Source organism: Meriones unguiculatus, chromosome X (genome assembly GCF_030254825.1).
Source record: "Meriones unguiculatus strain TT.TT164.6M chromosome X, Bangor_MerUng_6.1, whole genome shotgun sequence".
Lineage (NCBI taxonomy): Eukaryota > Metazoa > Chordata > Mammalia > Rodentia > Muridae > Meriones > Meriones unguiculatus.
The window spans coordinates 109,121,551-109,136,575 of NC_083369.1; positions in this window are offsets into that span (position 1 = coordinate 109,121,551).

The following is a 15,025-nucleotide window of genomic DNA, read 5'->3' on the forward strand; positions in this document are numbered from 1 at the left end:
GTAGGAGGTAAGACTAGCAAAATAAAGAAAAAAAACCCCATGAACCTGTACATTGCTCTTCTAGGCAAAAATAAATTTGTTTAGAAAATAATGAGATTGGTTTCAAATCTTCCTGGAAAAATAATTGGAAAGGCAATTCCAAAATAGAATAGATGGACATAGCTATAATAAGAGGATAATTTCAAAGGGTACAAAATAGAAGGTTTTGCAGTATTTTGGCACACGTGGATCTTTTCAAATGTCATTCACTGAAAGAGAAACACATTATTGATCACCTTTAATCAAGAGAGGTAGACCTATAGAAGAGGATGATCTGGCAATACTGACAAGCCAGGGAGATGAAATGAAAATGCAATGGTGAGTGGCTCTGACATATAAGAAGTGAAGTACAAAAAGATTTATAAAAATTTAAGAGTTATAAGCATAAAGAAAATAGTTTTATATAGCAAGATTTCAACTACAACAAATGTTATATATAAAATAATTCTGTGTCTCTGTTTAAAAATGGAAAGTCTATAGGACTGCCAAATGTCACAGGTACCAGCCAGAAGTGTGCAAACCTGTGGTAATCTCAGTTACCTCCAGATAGTGAGTGGAATTAATGAAGTCTTAATTGAGGAGTATAAAAAGGAAAAAAGAAAAAATACTATGTATAAAACCTAGGTGAAACAGGGGTTATATAACCACTAATGATACCTTAATGTCTGCTGGCAACAAGATCTTTGATTTTCTGATACAGACAGTACAAATACTTGCCAATTTGAAAAGTTCCTTCATAGCTTATTGGATTTGGGTGATGGGAGAAATGAATAGATGAAACTAAATACATTTGCGGTGATCTCAGCTGGAGTACAGAATGGCTGTTCTTGTTGCTTGAATCACTCATTACTGAATTGTCATAATGAAAGAAAAAAAATGCCAAAGGTTTGTTAGTTTGTCTGAAGTTATACAGAAATCATTAAGCACCAATTAATTAGTGATTCCCAGATATTTCACAAGTTTTTAAAGTTAAAATGTTTTTTAAACTAGGTGATGCAAATAGTAAGTTTTGTCTTCACCATGATACTCAGTGTTTTTACAGTGTTTCCAAATTAGCTGTAATTTGGATTATTATTATTATTACTCTTACTATTATTATTATTTATAGTGGGACTTTCTCAGACCAGCTACAGTATAAATAATGACATGGAGACTTTGTATAGTTAGAGCTTATGTCTTTAGCTGGGACAGATTCCCAGCTACCATCTAGATTTTACCTGACTATCTGCGACCCACCAGTGGCTAGCTCTGTTACCTCTCTGTCTTGTTCCCTTCCATCTGTTCTCTTCAGAGTCTGATTCTCAATCACCTGTGTCTTTTTCCCCCAGCATCATCTCCCTCTTTAGGAAGTTCTGCCCTTGTACTTCCTATACCAAGTATTGGCTCTCCTACCTTTATTATAACCAATCAGCAGTAACACAACATTTGACCATCTTTTAGACAGCCTTGAGGCAGCAGGAAGGGTGAAAATTTACAAAATAGAGAACGCCAGTCATAGACCATAGAAATGACAATTCCAGTATCTAGCCAGAACTTAGCTCTCTGCCAGTACAGAATTAACAATTGAAAATGCAAAGACACGGGGGGCCAAGATGGCAGCGCCGGGAGAACACTGTGGCTGAGAAGCAGGACAACACACTTCGTGCAGCGACCAGGAGACTGAACTCTGGGCACTAAAACAACAGCTATCTTGTTTCCCAGGTGAGAGGAGGCTCCCACGGCATGGGAATCGGTTGGGTCCACTCTCGGGCCACACAGCCAGAACCCGGAAGAGAACCCGGGTAACTCGGGCCTTTGGGTCTCCAGGCTGGTGCCGCAAGCCTGAATGTCCTGATCACTTTCCCAGGCTGATTGGTGGGCACAACGGTGCCAGAGAATGGGAGTCCGAGTCACAAAAAAAACTCCATGGGGAAGTAAAGTTTCGAGACTGATCACGGGTCACCCAGTCTTTCCCTGGAAGGTCTCTCTGACCAAGGGTACGCACCACCATAGCAACTGGGCTCCCGCCACGCGGAGAACTGCGCGCCCAACTCAAAATCCCTACTCCCTCTTGGGAGGAGGCAGGAGGCTACCAGCAGAATATGCCACAGAACACTTTGTCTGTACCCCAATCCGATATCGGGGCTGAGAAAACCAAATCCTAGTGGGCACTCCCCCAAACGCCTCCATAACCCTGCTGCAGCGGAGCGGAGGGCTAGAGAGGCGCACAGCGGCTTCACAGTGCTGGAACTCCAGTGCTGCCGGCATCTCCCAGCAAATAAACTTCAGCTCGGGATCTGGGACTGTGGTCATTCTACACATCCTGAGATTCTTCTGGGTCCAGCGCAATAAGGTCTAGCAGCAAGTTCTATCACCGGTGCCCCCCCCAACCCCTGGCAGAGAAACCCCTGCTCAGGATCCAACTGAGAAGCCCCAACCCTTTCTGGCACTCCCCTGAGAACACCTCCCTAAGCTTGCCCTAGCAGAGGGGAAGGTCAGAGGGGAAGGACAGAGAGGCAGCCTGCCAAGGACACAGCACCCTCTCTCCAGCTCATCCAGTGGCCCCTATCAGAGAAACCCAAGCTCTGGATCTCAGGACACTCAACCCTACCTGGTACTCTCTCGGGATGAGCAAACATAGGTTCTACCACCAGGCTGCTTCTGGCATAGAGATCTGGGCCCGGGATCTGGGATTCAGAACACTCAACCTAACTCTTTCCCGCACCACCCAGGGACCAGTCAACATAACTCCTCCAGACAGAGGGAAAGGACAGAGAGGCAGCACACAGGAAAGGTGGACACCAAGGTCCTGCAGCCACAGTGTCACAGAGCTGACTGTTAGCCTACCCGTGCACTCTCCACAACAGGACCAAATCAGAGAGTAGTGAGCAAGGGGAACCCCTGTGCATTCCAACTGGTCCTGCAAGAGACTGAGTGAGCCTTCTAGGGAGAGTTTACCCCAGACTCAGGACCTCTCCACAGAACCAACCAGACGAGATCCCTGCCACCCACACCCCTAGTATGGGCATCATAGGGATTCTTGGGATAGCGACCCCAACATTGAAGCCTCTGCCTTGCGGGTCCACCAATGTAATCCAGGAAAACAATCCCTGGATCTCAGACAGAACTGCGTAATAGTGGCTTGCAGGCCACTGCAATAGTCAGAGAAACCGTGTATGCACACTGCACCTGCTAAAAGCACATGCAAATAGCGCCAGCGTCACATTCCTTACTTAGGCAAAACTGAAACCACAGTGCACACTCCCAAACCAGTGAACCTCTCTCATCTTCCTGAAAAAAAAAAAAAAACAGTCCAGAAAACAGAAAGAAAGGATTATAGCCCAAACTACAATCTCGAGGAACAAACAGTGAGGATTATAAATAACCAGGTGGCTAGACGCAGACATAAGAACACTCCCAACAAAAATCAGGACATAATGACCTCACCAGCAACCCCAAAAAACAATGGTCACTTCAATTCATTAGATATACAAGAAAACGACCTCAAAACGATGTTTCTCCAGCTATTAGAGGCACATAAAGATGAAATGAACAAGGCCCTCAGTGAAATAACCAAAGAAATTGAGATGAACCAAGAGGAAACAAAAAGAGCTCTCAGAGAAATGACCACAAAAATTGAGGCAAACAAAGAAGAAATGCTTCATGGCTGCAGCAATCCATGATGATAATCCTGTGGCTAGTCCTGTCTCCACTCTGGTAGAATTTACTGTGACAATGGCCACTCTCAGCTGCTCCATCGTAGTATCGAATTCTCCAGTCCAATTACCTAAAATATAGCTCGACAATTGTTTAGACAGATTTGCAGCACAGGAAAAATTCTCATGTTATATGCTAGTGACTTAAAGTACAGCATATTTTCATTGACAGCCAAGTTGAGCGATTTGCCATAGGGTATCAATTTGCTCCTGCACGAGGTCAATCCTCTGATTGAACACCATCAAGCCTCCTTTTAGTTGAGCATTAATTCCTTTTTGTACATCTAAGGCATGAGGTACATTGGCTGAAAGATTATTCAGGGTCTGAGCAGTCTGCACAGTATGACTCATGGCTAATGCCGCGGTGGTAGCTCCAACAGCCGCCAATGAGATGGTAGTAACAATGGTGGCTGTAGTTCCAAGATCCCTTTTCTGTCTGAAGAGAGTCATAGCGTGAGGGGCACAGGCATGCAGTGAGGCATGCGAGTAACCAGGGCATACCTAAATTCACTAGCATTCCAGCATTGGGCAAAAAAGCAAGTATCATTACCACAATTACTTGGCTCTATCTGGCTAATAATGAATAAAAATAGGGGATATAAACAAACAGGTGTGGGCTTATAGGAAATATTATGAGAAGCCTTAACCCCCTCGTTGGAACATCCTACATCAGTTCTAGAACTAGCAGTCGTGGAGTCTGAGGTCTGAGTAGGTTCAGGAGACCATTGCCCCCAGGGGTGAGACGTGCTCCATGCCAATTGACTAACTCAGAGTCTCACAACAGCATAATGCAGCCATGACCATTCAGGCCTTTACAGCCATTGAAGCAAGACAGTCTCCCCAAGCATGGTTGGCTACCATAAAAAGCTAAAATGTTACACTCAGGATGCGAGGCTAAGCACTGCACTCAGGGTCAGCCACTTTCGACCCAGAGAAGAGCATGTCTGATTGCATGCGGGTTGATGCCCCAGGTCCCGCCTCTGAGAAAAAGGTATCAGACGGGTCTGATGCTCTTTGGGTGGATGACACCTAAATGAACATCAGTACAAAGTCCCAATTTATTTCTAATATCAGAGATCAGACCTCTACTCTTGCCTGATGCGTCTAAAACAAAAAGGGGGAACTGTAGAGAGCTGCGGAATGCTATGCCTTAAAGATGGAGCTGGTTTCCACCTTCCACCTTCCCGATGGTGAGTGCTCTCCATCGACTGAGGATCTGGCTTGCTTCCACGTATGTGGACCTATCTGCATTGCCCACGTGGCACGCTGAGGTTGGCTACCCAGAGGCTATTTAAGCTGTGGGCTGGCTTTCCCCAGGGTCAGATGATTGTTCAAGGTTCCTGAATAAACTGCATTGAAAAAAAAAAAAGAAGAAAAATGCACAAAGCTCTCAAAGAAATGTCCACACAAATCAAGGCAAATAAAGAAGAAATAAACAAACCTCTCATAGAAATACAGGCCATTATACCCAAAGAAGTAGAAGCACAATTAGTGATACATAGAGAGGAAATGGACAAAAAAATAGAAGCTTTCATTGAAAAGCAAGACTCCACATTCAAACAAATGAAGGAAATGGTGCAAGACATGAAAACAGAATTAGAATCAATAAAGAAAACACAAATAGAGAAAAACCAGGAGCTGGAGAACATAGAGAAAAGATCAGGAACTACAAAGGTAAGCATCACCAACAGAATACAAGAGATGGAAGAAAGAATCTCAGGAGCCGAAGATACACTTGCAGAAATTGACATGTCTCTCAAAGAAAAAATAAAATCAGAAAAGTTCCAAACACAAAACATCCAAGAATTCAAGGACACCATGAAAAAACAAAACCTAAGAATAATAGGAGTAGAAGAAAAAGAAGTCATCAGGCTCAAAGGTCCAGAAAATATTTTCAAGAAAATTGTAGAAGAAAACTTTCCCAACTTAAGGAAGGAGATGGCCATAAACATACAAGAGGCCTACAGAACACCAAGTAGAGTAGACCAGAACAGAAATTCTTCACGTCACATCATAGTCAAAACACTGAACCTATAGAACAAGGAAAAATTTCTAAAAGCAGCAAAGGAAAAAGGCCAAGTAACATATGAAGGTAGACCTATCAGATTCACACCAGATTTCTCAACAGAAACTATGAAAGCTAGAAGGGCCTGGACAGAAATCATACAGTCCTTAAGGGACCACAGATTCCAACCCAGACTACTATACCCAGCAAAACTTTCAATCAACATAGACGGAGAATTCAAAATATTCCAAGACAAAACCAAATTTAAACAATATCTACATAGTAACCCAGCTCTACAGAAGTTACTAGAAGGGAAACTCCAAACCAAAGAAAACAACTACATCTAAGGAAACAGAGGAAAAGGATAACTACACACACACACACACACACACACACACACACACACAAAAGGATACAAACAATGAAACTCAGCAACACCACCAACCCCACATCAAAAGAAAGTAACAATTGTTGGTCACTAGTATCTATCAACATCAACGACTCAACTCCCCAATAAAAAGACACAGACTAACAGAATGGTTGTGGAAACAGGATCCAACATTCTGTTGCATCCAAGAAACACACCTATGCAACAAAGATAAACACTACCTCAGAGTAAAGGGCTGGAAAAATGTCTTTCAAGCAAATGGTTCCAGAAAACAAGCGGGAGTAGCCATCCTAATATCTAATAAAATAGACTTTCAATCCAAGTTAATCAAAAAAGATAAGGAGGGCCACTATATTCTCATCAAAGGAAAAATCCACTAAGAGGACATCACAATTTTGAATATCTATGCCCCAAATACAAGAGCACCTACATTCGTAAATGAAACAATATTAAAGCTTAAATCACACATTGATCCTAATACCCTAATAGTGGGAGACTTCAACACTCCACACTCACCAAGGGACAGATCAAGTAGACAGAAAACAAATAGGGAAATAAAAACACTTACAGAGACCCTAAATCAAATGGACCTAATAGATGTCTACAGATCTTTTCATCCAAACTCAAAAGAGTATACCTTCTTTTCAGCACCTCATGGAACCTTCTGCAAAATAGACCATATAGTTGGTCATGAAGCAAGCCTCAACAAATACAAAAAGATTGAAATAATCCCTTGTATTCTATCTGACCACCATGGACTAAAGTTGGACCTCAACAACAACAGAAGTAACAAACAGCCTACACGCACATGGAAACTGAACAACTTGTTACTCAATGACAGCTGCGTTAAGGAAGAAATAAAGAAAGAAATTAAAGACTTCCTAGAATTCAATGAAAAGGAAGGCAAAACATACCCAAATTTATGGGACACATTGAAAGAAGTACTCACAGGAAAATTTATAGTACTAAGTGCCTACAAGAAGAAATTCGTAACATCACATACAAACAAGTTAATGGCCCAACTGAAAACCCTAGAAAAAAATGAAGTAGATACACTCAAGAGGAGCAGACAGCTGGAAAAAATAAAACTCAGGGCTGAAATCAATCAATTAGAAACAAATAAAACTATTCAAAGAATCAATGAAAGAAAAAGCTGGTTCTTTGAGAAAATCAACAAGATAGACAAAACCTTAGCCAAACTAACTAAAAAGCAGAGAGAATCTATCCAAATCAACAAAATCAGAGATGAAATGGGTGACATAACTACAGACACTGAGGAAATTCAAACAATCATTAGGTTATACTACAAAAGCCTATATGCTGCAAAATTTGAAAACCTAAATGAAATGGAAAATTTTCTTGATAGATTCCATCTTCCAACATTAAGTCAAGATCAGGTAGAAAAGCTGAATAGCCCTATATCTACTAAGGAAATTGAAGCAGTCATTCATAGTCTCCCCTCCAAAAAAAGCCCTGGGCCAGATGGTTTCAGCGTGGAAATCTACCAGACCTTCAAAGAAGTGCTAACACCAATTCTCCTCAAACTATTCCACAAAATAGAAACAGAAGGTACATTACCAAACTCATTCTATGAAGTGACAGTCACCCTGATACCTAAACCACACAAAGACACAACAAAAAAAGAGAACTTCAGACCTATCTCTCTTATGAACATTGACGCAAAAATACTCAATAAAATAGTTGCAAACCAAATCCAAGAACACATCAAAGATATCATCCACCATGACCAAGTAGGCTTCATCCCAGGCATGCAAGGGTGGTTCAACATACAGAAATGCATCAATGTAATCCACCACATAAAAAAACTGAAGGAGAAAAACCACATGATCATCTCCTTAGATGCTGAAAAAGCATTTGACAAAGTCCAACAGCCATTCATGTTTAAAGTCTTGGAGAGATCAGGGATACAAGGCACATATCTAAACATAGTAAAGGCAATATACAGCAAGCCTATAGCCAACATCAAACTCAATGGAGAGAAAGTTAAATCAATCCCACTGAAATCAGGGAGAAGACAAGGCTGCCCACTCTCCATACCTCTTCAACATAGTACTTGAAGTCCTAGCCAGAGCAATAAGAAAACTGAAGGAGATCAAGGGGATACAAATCAGAAAGGAAGAGGTCACAGTGTCACTATTCATAGATGATATGATAGTATATATGAGTGACCCCAAAAATTCAACCAGAGAACTCCTCCAGCTGATAAACACCTTCAGCACAGTGGCAGGATACAAAATCACCTCAAAAAAATCAGAAGCTCTCCTGCATATCAAAGACAAAAGGGCTGAGAAAGAAATTAGGGAAACAACACCCTTCACAATAGCCACTAATAACATAAAGTACCTTGGTGTGACACTAACCAAGCAAGTGAAAGACCTGTTTGAGAAAAACTTCAAGTCTCTGAAGAAAGAAATTGAAGAAGATATCAGAAGATGGAAATATCTCCCATGCTCATGGATTGGTAGGATTAACATTGTGAAAATGGCCATCCTGCCAAAAGCAATCTACAGCTTCAATGCAATTCCCATCAAAATACCAAATCAATTCTTTACAGACATTGGAAAAAAGATTCTCAGCTTCATATGGGGAAACAAAAACCCCAGAATCTCCAAAACAATCCTGTACAACAACAGATCATCTGGAGGTATCTCCATCCCTGATCTCAAGTTGTACTACAGAGCAATAGTACTAAAACCTGCATGGTATTGACATAAAAACAGAAAGGAGGATCAATGGAACCACACAGAAGACCCAGAAATAAACCCACACACCTATGAATACTCGATTTTTGACAAAGAATCCAAAACCATTTAATGGAAAAAAGATAGTATCTTCAACAAATGTAGCTGGTCCAACTGGATGTCCACATGCAGAAAAATGAAAATAGATCTATATTTATCACCATGCACAAAACTAAAGTCCAAGTGGATCAAAGACCTCAGCATAAAACCAGATACTCTAAATCTGTTAGAAGAAAAAGTGGGGAACAGCCTTGAACTCATTGGCACAGGAGACAACTTCCTGAACAGAACACCAACAGCACAGACTCTAAGAGCAACAATCAATAAATGGGACCTCATGAAACTGAAAAGCTTCTGTAAAGCAAAGGACACCAACACCAAAACAAAACGACTGCCTACAGATTGGGAAAGTATCTTCACTAACCCTTTATCTGACAGAGGACTAATATCCAGTATATACAAACAACTAAAGAAGCTGAAAAGCAGCAAACCAAGTAACCCAATTAAAAAATGGGGAACAGAGCTAAACAGAGAATTCTCGACAGAGGAATATCGAATGGCAGAGAAACACTTAAAGAAATGCTCAACGTCATTAGCCATCAGGGAAATGCAAATCAAAACGACCCATCAGAATGGCCAAGATGAAAAACTCAAGTGACAACACATGCTGGAGTGGTTGTGGAGAAAGGGGAACCCTCCTCCACTGCTGGTGGGAATGTAAACTGGTACAACCACTCTGGAAATCTATCTGGCGCTTTCTAAGACAATTAGGAATAGTGCTTCCTCAAGACCCAGCTATACCACTGCTAGGTATATACCCAAAGTTTGCTCAAGTACACAAAAGGGATACTTGCTCAACCATGTTTATAGCAGCTCTATTTGTAATAGCCAGAACCTGGAAACAACCCAGATGTCCATCAACAGAGGAATGGGTACAGAAATTGTGTTATTTTTACACAATGGAATACTACTCAGCAATCAAAAAAAGAGGAAATCATGAAATTTGCAGGCAAATGGTGGGATCTAGAAAAGATCATTCTGAAGGAAAAAGAAAAACACGGTATATACTCACTTATATAGACCTATAAGATATGATAAACAAAATGAAATCTATACACCTAAAAAAGATAATCAAGAGAGCGGACATAGGGTAAAATGATCAATCCTCGTTTAGAAAGACAGATGGGATGTGCATTGAATGTATGACAGGAGTCTACTGAGTGCATCTGAAAGACTCTAACTAGCAGTGTTTTCAAAGCAAAGACTCATAACTAAACTTTTGGCGGAGTACAGGGAATCATAAGAAAGAAGGGGAGTTAGTCTGATGGAGCTACACAAGGACTAAATATATCTGGGCACAGGGTCTTTTCTGAGACTGACATTCAACCAAGGACCATGTATGGATATAACCTAGAACCTCCACTCAGATGTAGCTTGTGGTAGCTCAGTAACCAATTGGTTTCCCAAAGTGAGGGGAACCAGGACTATTTCTAACAGGAACTCAATGACTGGCCCTTTGGCCTCCCCACCCCCAAGGGAGGAGCAGTCCTGTTAGGCCACAGAGGAGGGCTTTGCACCCAGTCCTGAAGATACCTGATAAAACAGGATCAGATGAATGGGAAGGAGCCCCCCCCCATCAGTGGACTTGGAAAGGGGCAAGGTGGAGATGAGGGAGGGAGGGAGGGACTGGGAGGGAATGAGGGTTCAGGACTCGGCTGGGATACAAAGTTAATAAAATGTAACTGATAAGAAAAAAATAAAATTAAAAAAATAAACAGAAATAAATATTTCATTGTAAAAAAAAAAGAAAGAAAATGCAAAGACACACCTTCACACACAAAGTGAAGGAAAGTTACCCCAATTATTATTATTATTATTATTATTATTATTATTATTATCCTTATTATCCTCCTCCTCCTCATCATCATTATTATTACCTGCTTTTTTACTTCTGTTTATTTCTCATCCAAAAACCAGACCTCTGCCTTCTTCCTTGCCAACAGAATTAAGGTTTTGTTCAACATCTTCTGAAAGCAATGTTCTTTCCTAACATATATGGTCCATTCTGGTTAATCCTGAAGCCAAAAAAGTGGATATCATTCCTTTTGCAAACATTAATTTAGGAATGGAAAATTGAAATAATTCTGGCTGCTGAGATTTTTGGGGAAATCTGTGTGAAGTTTCTGAGGGAAAATTCTATGTGTATTAAATACACACAAACTACACATATATACATATATATATATATATATATATACACATTTGTATATATATACATGTGTATATATAGATGTACATATATATACACACACACACACACATGTGCACTAACTTTGGGGCTTTTAAGAGCTTATGCATATGGTTTAAGAAAATATGCTTTAAGGAAAAGATACTTTTTAGTATGGAATTGAGTCCATTGATGAGAGCTGCTAATGACCAATTACTTTTAATTCCTGTTAATATGATGTTCATAGTGTTAGTATGTATGTTTGTGTATGCTTCCCTTCTTTTTATTTGCTGGTATGGAATCATTTATTTCATGTGTTTTCTTAGGTGTCGTTAACCTCCTTGGGTTGGATTTTTCCTTCCAGTATTTTCTGTAGAGCTGGCTTTGTAGATAGATATTGTATAAATTTGGTTTTGTCTTGGAATAAATTCTTTTCTTTATCTATGGTGATTTAAAGTTTTGCTGGGTATAGTAGTCTAGGTTGGCATATGTTGTCTCTTAGGGGCTGCAAGAAATCTCTCCAGGCTCTTCTATTTAGAGAGTCTGTTGAGAAGTCAGGTGTAATTCTGATAGGTCTGCCTTTATAGGTTTTGGCCTTTACCCCTTCCAACTTTTAATATTCTTTCTTTTTTCTGTATAGTGTTGTGAATATTATATGCAGGAAGATTTTCTTTTCTGATACAATCTAAGTGGTGTTCTGTAAATTTCTTGTATGTTTTATAGGCATTTATTTCTTTAGGATGGGGAAAGTTTTTCAATTGATTTGTTTAAAATATTTTCTGGTCCTTGTACCTGGGACTCTTCACCTGATTCTATTCCTATTAGTCTTATGTTAGGTGTTTTCATAATGGCACAAGTTTTCTGGATGTTTTATGTCAGAAATTTTTTAGATTTAACATTTTCTTTGACAAGTGTAACAATTTCCTCTATCCTCTATTCCTTCCACACCTGAGACTGTTCATTCCATCACTTGTATTCAATTGGTGATGCTTGAGTCTATAGTTCCTGTTCTCTTCCCTAGGATTTCCATCTCCAGGATTGTCTCAGATTGTGTTTTCTTTATTGCTTCCACTTCCACTTTCAGGTCTTGAACAGTTTTATTCATTTCCTTCACCCATTTAATTGTATTTTCTGCTATTTCTTTAAGGATTTATTTGGTTCCTTTTTAAAAACCTCTACCTGTTTGATTTTATTTTCCTGCGTTTATTTAAGGATTTAGTCATATCCTCTTTAAAGGCCTCAGTCATCTTTATAGAATAGATTTAAGGTCATTTTAGTGTGCTTCAGCTCTGTTAGGATATCCTGGGCTTGCTGTTGTAGGACAGCCGAGTTCTGGTGGTGCCATATTGTACTGGCTCTTGTTGATTGTGTTCTTATGCTGTTCTTTAACCATATGGTTGTCTCTGGATGTTCATGGTGTATCAGACATCCAGTGGTCAGCCTTGTGATAGATGTTCTTGGTACAGCAAGCCTTGATTTCCCAATGCTTGGTGAATAAGGCAGAGGAGTAGCCAGACAATAGAGATCTGGATATTCCTCAATGTTCCTAGAATATCAGGCTTGGTGAATGGGGACAGAGCAGTGGTCTAACAGTGGAGGTCAGAAGGCAGCATTTACCTCAGCTCATCTGAACAAGTTTCATGGCACCAGGCAGAGCAGGGGGTTTAGAAAAAGGAAAGTCTTATGTACATAGTCCTGTAGTATCAGGCTTGATGAACTGAGGCAGAAAAGTGGCCTTTCAATGGAAGTAGGGGACAGCATGAAGCTCAATTTCCCAATAAAAAGACACAGGTAAACAGAATGGGTAAGAAAACAGGATCCACCATTCAGCTACATAAAAGAAACATGTCTCAGCAACAAATTGACACTACCTAAGAGAAAAGAACTGGAAAATATTTTCCAAGCAAAATAACCAAAGAAACAAGCTATAGTAGCCATTCTAATATCTAATAGAATAGACTTTCAACCAAAATTAATTAAAAGAGATGAGAAGGACACTTCATATTCATCAAAAGAAAAATCCACCTAAATTATATCTCAATCCTGAACGTCTCTGCCACAAATTCAAGGGCACCCACATCCATAAAAGAAACTTTACTAAAGGTTAAATCACACATGGAAACCTACACATTAATAGTGAGAGACTTAAATACCCCTCTTTCACCAATGGCTAGATCATAGAGACAGAAACTAAACAGAGGAATAATGAAACTATCCAAAGTTATGAGTTAATTGGAACTAACAGATATCTACAGACTATTTCACACACACACACACACACACACACACACACACACACACACAAATACCGTCTTTTCAAAACCTCATGGAAACTTCTCCAAAATTGATCTTACAGTCAGTAACAGAGCAAACCTCAACAAATACAAGAAAATGGAAATAACTTATTGTTTTTATCAGACTGCCATGGATTAATGACGGACTTAAACAACAGCAGAAACAACAGAAAGCTTATACACTCATGGAAACTCAACAAATTTCTACTCAATGATCACTGGGTCAGGAAAGAAATAAAGGAAAAAATTAAAGACTTTCTATAATTAAATGAAAATGAGGTCACATCATTCCCAAACTTTTGGGGCAAAATGAAAGCAGTGCTAAGAGAAAAGGTCATAGCACTTAGTGCCTTAGTAAAGAAATTGGAGCGATCTCACCCTAATGACTTAAGAGGACATCTGAAAGTTCTAAAGAACAAACAATCAAAAAAAGTAAAGACACACAAGAGGAGCAAATGGCATGAAATAATCAAACTCAGGGCTGGTGTCAATAAAATAGAAACAAAGAGAAAAATACAATGAATCAAAAACCCAATAGCTGGTTCTTTGAGGAAAACAACAAGACAGATAAACCCTTAGCCAAACTAACTATAATGCAGAAAAACAGTATCCAAATTAAAAAATCAGAAATGAAAATGACATGAACTCAACAACTGGCTCCTTTATCCTCCCCCCTACCCCGGAGGGAAGAATAATCTTGCTAGGCCACAGAGGAGGACATGGCAGCCAGTCCTGAAGATACCTGATAAGCTAGGGTCAGTTGGAAGGGGAGGAGGACCTCACCTAGCAGTGAACTTGGAAAAGGACAGGGCGGAGATGAGGGAGAGAGGGTTAGATTGGGAGGGAATGAGGGAGGGGGCTATAGCTGGGGTACAAAGTAAATAACCTGTGATTAATATACAAAAATAAAAATTTTAAAAAAGAAAATAGGGACATAGCAATTAGGAAATCCAAAGATTCATTAGGTCTTACTTCAAAAACTTATACTTCACAAAATTAGAAAATCTAAAGAAATGGACAAGTTACCAATGTTAAATCAAGATCAGGTAAAGTATTTAAATAGTCCAATAACCCCTAAGGAAATAGAATCAGTCATTAAAAGTCTCCTTATAAAAAAAAAGCCTAGGGCCAGATGGTTATAGTGTACAGTTCTATCAGACTACCAAAGAAGAACTAATATCAATACTCTGCGAATTATTTTACAAAATGAAAACAGAAGGAACATTGCCAAACTCATTATCTGAGTCTACAGTGACACTGATACCTCTGATACCTAAACCACACAAAGACTCAAAAAAGGGAATTACAGAATAATTTTGCCTATGAATATCAATGCAAATATAATCAATAAAATACTCACAAATGGAAGCCAAGTACATATTAAAGTTATCCACTGTGATCAATTAGGCTTTATTCCAGTGATGTATCAATATACCAAAATCTATCAATGTAATTTGCCATATAAACAAAGTGAAAAAAAAAAAAAACATGCTCATCTCATTAGATGCTGAAAATGCAACACCACTTCATGTTCAAGGTATTGAAGAGATATGAGATACAAGCTGCATAACTAAACACAATGAAGGCAATATAGAGCAAACCAATAGCCAACACC